This window comes from Narcine bancroftii, chromosome 6 (assembly GCF_036971445.1).
Source record: "Narcine bancroftii isolate sNarBan1 chromosome 6, sNarBan1.hap1, whole genome shotgun sequence".
Taxonomy (NCBI): Eukaryota; Metazoa; Chordata; class Chondrichthyes; order Torpediniformes; family Narcinidae; genus Narcine; species Narcine bancroftii.
In genome coordinates this window covers 161,397,525-161,410,239 of record NC_091474.1, presented here as the reverse complement: position 1 = coordinate 161,410,239, position 12,715 = coordinate 161,397,525, and the positions used below count along the sequence as shown (strand labels likewise).

Sequence of the window (12,715 nt, the reverse complement as noted above, 5' to 3'; positions counted from 1 at the left end):
AAAAGTAGAAAGTCTCAATATATTGAGGTATCTGAGAGTGTGCAGGACTTGCATTCGAGATCTTCAATTGTCTCTTGTTTCCAAGCAGGACTCATAAATAATAAATGAAGAGGATTATGCATTATTGTACAAATAACTGATCTGTAACCTGACATTATTAGAAACAGGACTGGCAGAATATGAATCCTGACATCCCCTAGAAAAACACTCACAGGCTTCCATGGATGTGTGCACAAGAGCAGGTTAGGGATTGGAAACCACCAACTCCAAATGATGCCAAGAAACAAAAATGGCAGTGTGTTCTAAGAGCAGTATTACTGCTGATGTGGTCCTGGGAGAGAAGGGAGCAGAGATACAGTGTTGCATTGTGGGATCCTATAACCTGGTCATTGTGCCAACAGCACTATACAGGTTTTAAACAGCCTGTAGAAAAGGCCAGCCACATTCTTTTCTCAACATTGACAAATCCAAAGAGATCTGTGCCCAAGATGAAGGTTGTAGGCTTCAGGGATTAATGGATTGGTGCAGGGCACCAGATCAAGAAATGATCTCTCCCCTACCCTGCCTAGAAGACTGGGAGAGGACCCTACAGGGAGGTGAACATAAGCAGCGGATCAATGAGGGGCTTGGAGGTCAAAGAACTCACACTAAGCTGTGGGCTATTGGAGACAGGCTCGTGGAACCAGGTATCTTGACTGGGATTATAAGGGTGCCAGTGATGAACAGGGCTCCTAAAGGATTTTGGATGTTAACAGCTTCCTAATCTCATCAGAGGTTTGGAACCAGCTCAGTTTCACCACTGGAATGAACAGGAGTCCGTGAGACTCCAGAGGTTTCGGGAGTGTTAGGAGGTGAATCCAATATCATTAGGTGTATCTGAAGTAACTCTTTCTCTTCTTCGTGAGGACGCTGTGCTCATGGCACCTCTTTATTTGCCTTTATGGCAAACAAATATGAACCATGTTGGCGCAGAATGGACAGAATAAAGGAATCTGGAATAGGGAATGTACACTGGATGGCGTGTCACCTTGAAACCAGGAAAAGCTGAGTGCTTTCTTGTGCAGTATACAGAAGTGCTGGAAAAACGGCTATTGCAGGAGGTGCTGAGTTTCCCCAGCACTTTTATATACTGCACTACACCCCAACACCTGCAAATTTCTTGTTTCCTGCATTTGGCTCCTTCATTGCGAAGTCTCTTCCAGGGTTGCCCGTCCTGAAGTTTTCCTCCTTTCTTCACAAGGAGTTATGCAAAAGCCTCTCACTTTGTTCACCCTCAGCTGTCCCCACTGCTCTCTAGCTCGACGACCATGCGATTCACCGAATGGCCTGTGCTCATTCCGCAACCCCCACCCCCACGATCCCCGTCCCGTTATTCGGCGCCTGCCTGATTCTCGGCCTACCTGGAAGACGGAGGCTCGGTGTGATGATTGCCATTTGCTTTCCATGAATGCTGCATGACCTGCTGAGTTTCTCCAGCAATGTTAGGCGGTGCTTCTCCTGCTTACATCTGCAGACCAATGTAACTGATTAAATCAGAAGGGTTTGACAGCTTGGAGGTCGTTCGCCAGAAGAATGGAGCGGGGCACTGTCCGACGTGGCTCAATGTGATGACTTGACGGGCAGCATCGGGCATTAAGTGCAGGGAAGATGAACAGGAAAAGTTGCCTCAGTGTCCCGTTCACTGCACAAGAATCCAACAGGGAAGGCGAGCAGGGGGTCATTTCCAAAGGAAAAACTTTCTGGAAGAAGCTCATCGTCTTCCCGTTTGCTGGCGAAGTCTGAGAACACTCAGAAGAGAATGAACGACACCATTTTATCACCGGTCTCAGTTTTGGGGGGGTGGGGGTGATTTCATTTCGCCCCGTTGCCTCCTCACTGCGCGTGCACGCACGCGCGCTCCAGGGTGTGCGCTGCGTCCACCGGCCCAGTGCCGCAGCGCTCGGGACTGCGCACCTTTCCCTCCCTCCGCCGGTGCTGGAGCGCGCAGGCGCAGTGCAGGTTTGGCGTGTGGCGTTGATTCGCGAAGAGCGGCCTGAACGGGGCTTCAGACCTGCGGCAAACGGTGAGTAGTGGAGCTGATCTTCCTGCTGTCCATCCTTCATCATTGTGGTTGGGTGGGGGTGGGGGTTCCGCCCCGTCCAGGGTCCGCAGTGGGTCAAGGGCTGCTTTTGTGAACAGTTGCCTGCAGCCGCAGTGACGGCCGGGGTTACATAACAACGCGGCAGCTCCCGGTGCCAACGGCCCGTTCAAAAATAAACGGCAACGTGCAAGCGTCCGGCCTGGCAATAACAGGCAAGCGGGGGGCCCAACACCCATTCACCCACTTGGCGTCTCTTCTCCATCCCGTCTCCCCGTGCAACGTCCTTCCAACATCACAACATTACCCTCCCTCCCTCCCTCTTTTCCCCGTCCTCAATCCAAGTATATGTGCAACTGGACAAATAATAGGAGCACTCATGACCTGAGTTATTTGCAAATGAATTATTTTGAATGTTGTTCTAGATAATGCTTCCCACTGAGGGATTTCGTAAAACCATAAGTATATTGTCAATGAGTTTACTGTCACATACAGAGGTATAAATGCATAGATGCACCAACATTCTGGCTTGCTGGAGGCAGTCTGACCACAATAGACACCACCTGCAATTGTAAAAACGACCAAAACACCAGAAAAAAAGATAATGCTTCTGTTTAACATGAAATAACAGTCATTAATAAAACATGCAAACTAGAAGGATGCTGGAAAACTGGAGGAACAGAAAATGCTGGAGGAGTTCAGTGGATTCAAGCAGCATCCATGAAAAGCAACAGACAGGAGATGATTTAGATTGAACCCCCTTCATCAAGATTGGCAAGAAAGAGAGCAGAAGCTTGAATAAAAGGGTGGTGGAGAATAGCATGAGCAAGCAGGTGAATACAGGTGGAACGGGGAAGGAAGTGGGAAAAAAGCAGCGAGGAGAGTATAAGAAGAGGTACTCTAATTGGAGAGGACAGTAGATGATGGAAAGAAGAAGAATTGTGGAGTTAGAGGAAGGAAGGTGTGGGTGATGAGCAGGGGAACAGGATAGGGGAGGGAAAAGATATGGAGGAAAGGTGCCAGATGGATCAGCAAGTTGGGGGAGGGTACCAGAAATTGGAGAAGTTGATGCTGACTAATTGGAGACTGCCAAGATAAAATACAGGTGGTTGTTCTTCTAATTTATGGTCTTGATTTGGATGATGTGTCAGTGTGAAAATGGAAAGTGGAATTAAAAAGGCTAGCCACTGGGAGATCATGTCTGTTGTGGTGGATGGAGCAAAGTTGGTTGACAAAGTGATTCACCCTTGCCCCCCCCCCCCCAAAACCTGTGTCCATGATGCAGAGGAGGCCACGCCGGGAGTACCAAATACAATAAATGACTCTTTCAGCTTCATAGGTGAAGTATTGCCTTACTTTAAAGGACTGTTTTGGAGACTGAATGGTGGTGAGGGTGGAAATGTTCACATGGTGCAGTCATAGAGATAAGTGCTGGGGGAAGGGGGTGATAAGTGGGGAGGGTCTAGTGGAGAAGAGAGAACAATCTTGTGGAGAGGGGAGCAGAAGATGTGTCTGATGTGATAGAATCCTGTTGGAGATTATGGAAATTGCAGAGAATAATACATTTGAAATAGAAGCTGGTGAAGAGGTAAGGTGAGAATGAAGGGAACCTTACCCTGTTATGTAGGGAGGATGGGGTGAGGGCAGAGGTACAGATAAAGGAGATGTGGGTGAGGGGTACCTTGATAGCAGTGGAAAGAAAATCATGTTTACTGAAAAAGGAAGACAATCCTGATACCCTGAAATTGAAAGCCTCGTCATGGGAACAAATACTGAGAGAATAGCATAGATACAGATACCCGGTAGGATGATGAGTAGTCCAGGTAATTCTGGGTGTCAGTGGGATGAAGACAGAAAGATTGAGAAAGGGGAGAGGGGTATCAAGTTAATTTGATGGCTGGATGGAAATTGGCGCTGAAGTTGATAAAGTTAATGAGCTTATCATGGCTTACCTTGAAGAAGGGCACAGTCCCAAAATGTTGGTTATATATCTTTACTTCCTTTGGACTCTGCAAGACCTGAGTTTTCCAGCATCTTAGTGTTTTCACTAAAATCACATTGACTGCGGACTTCTGTGTTTAACTTCATCATGGGTGCAGACACAAGCATCAATGTAATTGTCAATGCAATGGAGAAAAAGTTATGGTGTTGCAGTGTCGGCTTATTCACATTGTCAATCAAAAGTCAGGCATAGCTGGGACCCATTAGCTAAACCTTTGATCTGGAGTATGTGGGAGGAATCAAAAGAAAAGTTGTTGAGGGCGAGTACTAGTTCTTCCAGACAGAGGAGGATGGTGGTAGAGGGGAAGTGGTTAGGTCCCCAACTGGACAGCATCAAATTCTCCAATTTCTGGTAATGTGCTCCCTGACCCCACTTATTTTCTACCCCCTTGCTTTTCCTGATCCCTCTGGCCCCCTTCTTCCTCTTTCTCCTCCCCTGTCCCCTTGACCTGCCTGCCACCCACATCTTCCTTCCACTGAATCCTTCTTATCTACTGTCCTCTTCCTTCGCTCTCTATATCTTCTCTCACCTTCTTGCTACTTGTATTATTCCCATTTCTTTCCCCACCTCCCTTCTTCCCGCTCCCAACTTTCTACACCAATTACCAGTTTGTGTTCCTACCCTTTCACCCCTCAAATGGGATAATAACACTGCTTCATTCTCATAGTTTGTTATTTGGTCATAAGAATTAGAGCAGGCCATTCAGGTTCACGAGAATGCTAACAGGATTTCAGGGTCTAAGTTACAGGGAAAGGTTGTGCAGACTGGGGCTTTTTTCTCTGGAGCGTAGAAGATTGAGAGGGGACTTGATAGAGGTGTTTAAGATTTTAAAAGGGACAGACAGAGTAAATGTGGATAGGCTTTTTCAATTAAGAAAGGGGGAGATTCAAACTAGAGGACATGGTTTAAGATTGAAGGGGGGAAATTATAAGGGGAACATGAGGGGAAATTTCTTTACGCAGAGGGTGGTGGGGATGTGGAATGAGCTTCCGGCAGACGTGGTCGAGGCGGGATCATTGGTTACATTTAAGGAAAGACTGGATCGTTACATGGATAGGAGGGGACTAGAGGGGTATGGACTGGGTGCTGGTCAGTGGGACTAGGAGGGTGGGGATTTGCTACGGCATGGACTAGTAGGACCGAACTGGCCTGTTTTCAGTGCTGTAAGTGGTTATATGGTTAACCCCTTCATCAGCTCTGCTATTTATTTAGAGTAGACAAAGGCTCATCCATCACTCGGTTGAATTTAGCTGCAACCTTTCATTTTGAATGTTCCATAATTTGGAGTTGAAATTCATTGAGAATAGTATTTTTTCGAATTTTTGGGTTTAATTTTGAAATTCTCCATTGCATCATGCTTCTTCACTGAAAATGGGAACCTCAATGAAAATCACTTTTTTACTTGAGATACCTGCTTTCATTTAGTTACAGATTCTAGGAACACAGCCCTTGTTTCTGTAATCTACCCTTGTAATGTGGTCCTTGCTGTTACCAGAACCTTGCTTTAGAAAAATAAAATGGTAATATGCTGAGATTTTGAGAGCTCATTCACAGACTTCACAGGTCTGTGAATTGGGAATTTTACATTGATCTTGGAGGGAGAGCAGTGTAGATATAACAGAATAATATCCATGTTACAACATAGAACATTACGGCACAGTACAGGCTCTTCCACTCACAATGTTGTACCAACCTACTCAACAATCTAAACTTCCCTACCTCACACCCATAACCCTCTGTTTTTCTTGCATCCATGTGCCTGTCCAAGAGCCTTTTTAAATATCACCACTAGTCTCCACCACCACCCCTGGCAATGCATTCCAGGTACTCACTATTCACAGTGTAAAGAAAATATACTCCAGATGTCTCCCTCAAACTTTCCTCCTTCATCTTATAGAGATGTCCTCTGGTATTTGCTACTGTCTCCTTGAGAAAAAGGTGCATCTCATAATCCTATAGACCGCTATTAAGTCACCTCTCATTCTTCTTCACCCCGAAGAGAAAACCCCTTCCTCTGTTGACATTGTAAATTGTCTGATCCAGGCAACATCCTGGTGAATCTCCTCCGCATCCTCTCTCAAGTTTCAACATCCTTCCTGTAATGAGGCAACCAGAACTTAACACGATATTCCAAGTTTGGTTTAACCACATTGGTAAAGATAAATTATAAAAGAATGTTAATATGGGATATTGGGAGTTGAGATTAGCTTTGAATAGAATAATTAGAACTAGTAGGAAAGCAGCAATTATTTCTGGTGGTTGGTGAGCCTCAGTGTTGAAAACAAGATAACATGGCCTAAAGTTAGAACCAGACATTTTTGGAGTGAAAATGCACTTCTATAAACAGCATTGAAATGAATAACAGCCAGTTATTAATTTAAAATCTGAAATAGACTTTTGACAAGCAGAGATAATGAGGGATCTTGGAAGAAGGTAGATATATGGATTTAGGTCACATATCATACATATTTTCAATGAATGCCAGGGCAGGGCTTGAGGTCAAAATTTAGTTTTGTGTGTCAATGTACTTAGCATCAATGTAACTATTTTAAATAATATGCTACATTTAAATATGTTTTTTGTAATTTTTATAATTGCTAGTTAACTTTCTTGCAAGATTATTTTTCTCTGAAAATCTGAACTTAATTCATAGTTTGTCATAAATAAAACCATACTGGATTTGCTATTTCAAACAGTAAAATGAGAAAAAATAAATTCAAGTCTCTTGTGCAATATATAAAAGTGCTGGAGAAACTCAGCAGATCATGCAGAATTTCCAGGAAGTAAAAGGTAACTGATGTTTTGGATTTGAGCCCTTTGTCAAGATATAAATGAATTTGTTGTTTTTTTTAAAATGAGAAAATATCACTTGTACAATGAGTTGTCAGTCAATTTTTTGGCACTAAAATGCAGGTAAAGATGATCTTCTGCTGCAAATTAGTCTGATTCATTAAAATAATTTGTTGCTTTTGGATCCAAATGAGTTTGTCAATAATTTTAGGAGATGTGGTGAACAATGCACCTTGCTTTGTCATAGGAGCAATTTCTTTTAAGTTAAAAAAAATGTTCCATTTTGATCTTTTTTGATATAACTCTGAGCGTACTGCATCACAGTACAGGCCATTTGGCCCACAATATTTTTTGAGCTAAGCCACCTACTCCATGATCAATCTAACCCTTCCCTCACAGCCCATAATCCTCAATTTTTCTTTCATTTTTAAACATACCAGCCTCTATCCTCAGCTGTGTGTTCCAGGCATCCACCACTTTCTGTGTCTTAAAAAAAGTTCTAGCTCTGAATCCCCTAAACTTTCTGCCACACACCTTCAGTGAATGGTATTGGCCATTGGTACCCTGGAGACTATCCACCACAAAATTATTGTTTTTTTTAATGAAGTATCTGCAGAATTATTTGTTAATTGTATCAAACAATAAACATGATTATTGATTCAAGAGAAACCTATTGCAAAATTTGATGGAAAGCAAGAAGTTGAGCAAAATATGGAAAACGGTATCTCATCTAAGTTAAGGGATCATTAAACAGAGCAGAAGAGATGTCAGAAAAGTTTGACCAGATGTTCCTGAGATTTTCACCAAGAGTTCTATAAAGTTTTACACAATTGGTTAAAATGAAATCTACACCCGTTAAGTGAGCTTAAAAAGAAACAAAGGACAACTTGTTTACCCAGGAAACTTTAGACTCTGAGATTGTTATCACAATTCAAATAGATGGCTGCAGGCAGTGAGATATACAGGACTGTGATCAGCACAAAACAATTAGAAATGTTGGAGGACCACTGCATGCTGATTCCAGGAGAAGAAGGCAAGAGTCATAGAATATGTATTAATACACTTCTAGCTATTTGATTGATTGTGACCTGATAATATGATATTTGCTTGGATTGAGCATTGATTTTGTTTTTTTCACATAAATGAAAGTAAACTGGTTCTGGAGATCTCAACAGTGCATTTCTAGAACCTAAGTATGTGAGTGACTGTTGTTATTAATAGGATAATGTTTGATCGATTGTGGCTTCAAGGAACCCAGGTAAAGCTGATCATGGGTCATGAAGAAAAAGTCCTTAGTTATCTCAAAGAAAGATTAATGGAAAATAAAAGCAGAAAATGGTGGAAATGCTTAACAAGTCAGTAGCATCTGTGGGAAGAGAATCAGAAATAATGTTTCAGATGGGAGACCCTTCATCAGCAAAATAAATTGTTGGTGTAGTGAACTAGGCTCAGATATTTTTGGTTTATGAATGATCAAAAGGTCAACATGGGGGAAATGCTTACAATATGTATGTTTAATCCGAATTGTAATTCCTCAGATAATGGGGAAAAAGTTGCGGCTGGGTTCAACAAGGGCTGAGGAAGGGCTCAGGCCCGAGATGTTCATTATGTATCTTTATCTCATCTATACTGTATAAAGATTGCTGTTTGATCTGCTGAGTCTTCCATCATTGTTTTTACTGTAATCATTCAAGCTTGTGCTGCATAAATTTGTTATTAAAATTTAAGTATGTTAAAACTTGCTTTATCTGTTTATTCTTGATTTTAATGAAAGCTTAATCTGAATTGTTAACTCTACTTCTGTCTCCTTGGATCTGTCTGACATAATTCAATGTTTTTAGTTTGTAAAAATGCAAATTGTTAGTAAGGGATGGAACAATGTCAGTTTTAACACTTCATAGAATGCTTTGGAATGCTAACTCAACACAAAATTGAATAAGTACATTGCCTCAATTGTCACACACTTTGCGTCAGTGCTTTATTAGTGGGGGGAATTAGCAATGGTGCTGGATAGTCATGGTAGATTTCACCTTGTGAGATTTCCTTAACTCTCTTCAACATTGATCCTAGATAATGATCCTGATAGGTATCACATCAGAATGAATGAGCAATTCAATGTCTTCACTCTTATTTATTTGCCGATGAAGGTTTACATGGAATGATAAGTAGATAAATTCATTTTTACCAGTAGTTAGGTTTTTAACACAAATAATTTTCTAGAGTTCCTACTTAGTATGAAATTGAACCATATGGGCATAATTATTTTTGTTTCAATCTTCGATCTTTATTTTTACTTGATTATTTGCAAGTTTGGTGCTAACTTCATTATTGCTAGATTCTTTATAGAAAAATAACACTAGTGTCTCACTGCTACAGCATTTAGAGCAGTTATTCTCAACTTATTTTTGGCTATGACCTCCTTTGGTCTCTGCTTAATTTCTGGCCTCCTTCCCAGTAAAGCAGTCATTAGCCCCTTTTACACTGGCACTTGAACCCAGTAATTAACCGCCAATTTACTGGTTCCCCTGCCAGTGTGAAAGCTCCTGAATTGGTAGGGGGAGGTCAAATCAAACCATGAATTAACTGCCCAGGGGGGTAGTATCAATGCCGATCCATTTTGAATCAGTATAGCGGGTTGCCCAATGTGAACAGGTCACCCAGTATGCTAGTTCCAATTAGTGGCGCATTGATGACATTCTTGTGTGCATGCAAGAATGTGGAGGAAACAAAGATATTCTTCCAAATAACAACACTGATTTAAAAAGAAAGAATAAACTTTATATTCAATTGACTAAATTCGCAATCCTGATCAATGAATTATGATCTTGTAAAATTATTCATGCTTAGTTAAAACATAATTAAGCATTATGTACAGCACATGATGTTGTGCCGACTGATATAAACCACTCCAGTATCAAAAAATCATAGCAAGAATAAAACACGCATGAATAAGAGTGAGGGAAATTACATGCACAATTTAATAAAATATACAAGCAGAATTTATAAAGGACCATGAGAAAATTGTAGCTGGAATAAAACAGACAAGAGTAAAAGAGCATGGGAAAATACACACATTACTTAATTAAACAAGTTAATTAAAGTATACTTCAAAAATTCTATTTTAGCTTGCGGCAAGTATTCACCCAACTAATTCAGTCATCTTTATTATTTGTTATTTTCTTCAATGATTTTATCTGCTCCATTATCCTTTGCTGTTGGGTGTGGGGGTGCATTTGTGGGGGTGTATGTGAGGAACTTCCTGTACATTTCTCAGTGTCGTATTTTGGAAAAATAGAGCCTATGGCAAGCACTAAAATTGCACACCCCACCCTGTTAAAACTTACTTAGATGGGAAAATGGTAATGGGGATAAAACACATACATGCACATTTTGTAGCGAGCATGGGAAAGTGGTAGTGAGGATGAAATAAGCACACACACACACACACATACACACACACACACACACAAAACAAAGTGGGTACATATAACAATCAAGGAAAGATAGATGGATAGCCATGTCTATGAGAGACAGAGGGAAGGGAGAGAAAGGGTGGGGAGGGAGAGAGACTGCGGGCAGGCAAGGAACTAGCTGCCTTTTCCTTTAACGCCCTCAGGTCCCAGTGTGCCTTGGCATAATGAAAGGGCTGTATGCATGGAGCACTCATGGAGGGGTTTCTCTACCATACGGAATTCTGGGAGGGCAGGTTCACCATGAAAGGGAGCACAGAACTGGTTTTCCTTGGTCCAATGTGAATGGCCCTACCGGTATTTCAAAAAGGTACATTCAATTTAGCTGTTTGCCAATGCGAAAGGAGCTAATAGTTGGTTTCTTCCATACCCCCTATACACCTTTTCCCCCTCCCCCTTATTAAGGATATCAGTCCAATGCACCCATTTAAATGGCTGTGGCCCCTAAGGAGGTTGATTGGCCTCCATTGAGAATGATTGATTTAGGGTTACTGCAGTGGCATGGAGTTTCTCCCTTTTGAAAAGAGAGGAATCTTATTTGGAGGAAGAAATAACTTTTGGGTCTATTTCTATGGTGAAGTAATCACTTCTGTTTTGGACAATGCTTTCTGGTTCTTTTCTTCTGGAATACATAGAATCAGATGAAACTCAGTCTGTGAGTGGTGCCATTATAAGTTGGATTAGAATTTTGGATTTGTTGGTTCCAACAGTATTGTAAAGGGGGGCTTGACAGTGACAACCTTGTCAATTATGAACAAAATTAGATTAGCAAAAAAATTAATTAATTCCTTCAAATTTGTCAGAAATTATGTAGGATCTCCCTATTTTGGCTTTTCAGAAATTTTAGAGTTTGATCATTTTGATTGGACATTCAGTGAAATCAACAATATATTAATTGTTTGGTTTCTTTCATGAATTGACAATTTCAATTAACAATGAAGGCAATATGAAGATGGATTGCTTGAATACATACCTGTGATCCCTTTTCGTCCCTCCAGTGTAGCCCTTTCACAGAGCACTTCATGTTCAAATGCTTTTGCTTTTTAATTATGTCAAAAACCAGAAAAACAACCAACTGAAAAACCTCACAAAGTTAAGCGTATACAGAGCCGTTGTCATAACCACACTCCTGTTGGGCTCCGAATCATGGGTCCTCTACCGGCACCACCTACGGCTCCTAGAACGCTTCCACCAGCGTTGTCTCCGCTCCATCCTCAACATCCATTGGAGCGCTCACACCCCTAACGTCGAGGTACTCGAGATGGCAGAGGTCGACAGCATCGAGTCCACGCTGCTGAAGATCCAGCTGCGCTGGATGGGTCACGTCTCCAGAATGGAAGACCATCGCCTTCCCAAGATCGTATTATATGGCGAGCTCTCCACTGGCCACCGTGACAGAGGTGCACCAAAGAAAAGGTACAAGGACTGCCTAAAGAAATCTCTTGGTGCCTGCCACATTGACCACCGCCAGTGGGCTGATAACGCCTCAAACCGTGCATCTTGGCGCCTCACAGTTTGGCGGGCAGCAGCCTCCTTTGAAGAAGACCGCAGAGCCCACCTCACTGACAAAAGGCAAAGGAGGAAAAACCCAACACCCAACCCCAACCAACCAATTTTCCCTTGCAACCGCTGCAATCGTGTCTGCCTGTCCCGCATCGGACTGGTCAGCCACAAACGAGCCTGCAGCTGACGTGGACTTTTTACCCCCTCCATAAATCTTTGTCCGCCAAGCCAAGCCAAAGAAAAAAAAAATGTCAAATAGGAGGAGCTGTTTGTTATTTCAGTCAAGCAAACTCCAATGATCTTACAAACCAAATGCTGAGTCATTGCAGCATTTTATTCAATATCATCATGGCTCCTTCCCTGCTGCCTCTATTTGTCCTCCTTTCTGAAACAGCAGTTTCACTGTTGAAAGATCATTTCCAAGAACACATCCAGAAAAGATCAGCATTTTACTTAACCTGTAAATTGTTGCATATATACACATAAGATACACTATATCTAATATGCTGTTGACTTCAATCATGTAATTTATTATTTGTTCAATTTTGTGATAATTTAATGTGAAGGAAAATTAATTTAATCTCTGAAGCCAGTGTACCCTAAAAATTAAATAGCAAATGTAACATATATGTTTGAGCAACAAATTAACTAATCTTTATAATTAAAAATAAATTACTTGGCCAGTCCAAAATCAAGTCAGCTTAAAAATATGAAAGTGTTCTCAATTAAAGAAATCTGGTCTTCAAGACAGATTCTGCAGTCAATTACCATTATTCCCTCAGTGCTGGTTAAGAAAGTATAAACTCTAGGCCTCTGTACCCCACTCTGTAACTTGATCTTTGACTTTCTCATCGGAAGACCACAGTCAGTACA

General features: G+C 41.7%; 1 protein-coding gene and 1 long non-coding RNA gene across 4 annotated transcripts in view; one reads left to right on the top strand and one right to left on the bottom strand.

The window, feature by feature from the left end:
* LOC138736663 (uncharacterized) overlaps window positions 1-2,190 on the bottom strand; it is an 86,963-nt gene extending 84,773 nt beyond the window's left edge. Inside the window, exon 1 of the long non-coding RNA XR_011340478.1 lies at window positions 1,401-2,190. This is a non-coding gene — a long non-coding RNA (uncharacterized lncRNA). The remainder of the gene's footprint in view (window positions 1-1,400) is intronic.
* Window positions 1,914-12,715, top strand: part of mapre3b (microtubule-associated protein, RP/EB family, member 3b) — a 72,688-nt gene continuing 61,886 nt past the window's right edge. Inside the window, exons 1-2 of one of the 3 annotated variants that reach the window (XM_069886542.1) lie at window positions 1,914-2,062; window positions 6,776-6,869. The gene's annotated coding sequence lies outside the window, so the exon portion shown is untranslated. The remainder of the gene's footprint in view (window positions 2,063-6,775; window positions 6,870-12,715) is intronic. The other 2 variants (XM_069886543.1, XM_069886540.1) reach the window with 2 other exon arrangements.